Source organism: Aplysia californica, unplaced genomic scaffold (assembly GCF_000002075.1).
Source record: "Aplysia californica isolate F4 #8 unplaced genomic scaffold, AplCal3.0 scaffold00495, whole genome shotgun sequence".
NCBI lineage: Eukaryota > Metazoa > Mollusca > Gastropoda > Aplysiida > Aplysiidae > Aplysia > Aplysia californica.
In genome coordinates, this window is record NW_004797765.1 from 35,052 (window position 1) to 35,744 (window position 693).

Sequence of the window (693 nt, forward strand, 5' to 3'; positions counted from 1 at the left end):
TCTGTATGGAAGTTACCGAATATCGTTGATTAAAGGCACAAAACATGTAAATATGAGTCACCAAACTTTGGCGACCATTTTCTCCCTAATTTTAATTCTGAAACCAGGCGACCCCATTTCCTTTAATCACAGGTATCTCACGTTCTATTCAAGATAAATGGGTAGTTTTTTTCGTCGAAATATAGAGAAATAAAGAAGCTTTAATTTGATACCAATTTTCCCCACAGGCCCTAAAACTGACGAGCGCCTGATACCACCACGTCGTGTTACATGTTTTGAGAGGGCAAGCCTTAGTGACCTAGATATCAGGTCTGAGCACAGGAGGCCGAGGTGTATTATAATGATGTTTCTGCTGGCACAGGCTCTCGGGAGGGATGGGGAGGGGGGGAGGGTTCTGCTCAAAGAATGTGAGGGAGGGACGAGAGGTAGGGGAGGTGAGCAGTGGAGGAAGGGAGAGTGGGGGCAAGGGCGGGTTGGGTTAAGAGAAGGGGAGAGGGGAGGAGAGGGCTTTTATTTCATATGCATCGTCTTATTATACTATTGTATCTTTCTCTCTTTCTCTTTCTTTATCTCTCTATCTCTGTGTCCATCTGTGTCTCTCTGTGTCTCTCTCTTTCTCTTTTCTCTCTCAATGCCCCCTCCCCTCTCTCTCACTCTCACTTTATCTCTCTGTATTCTCCCCCTCCCTCTCTC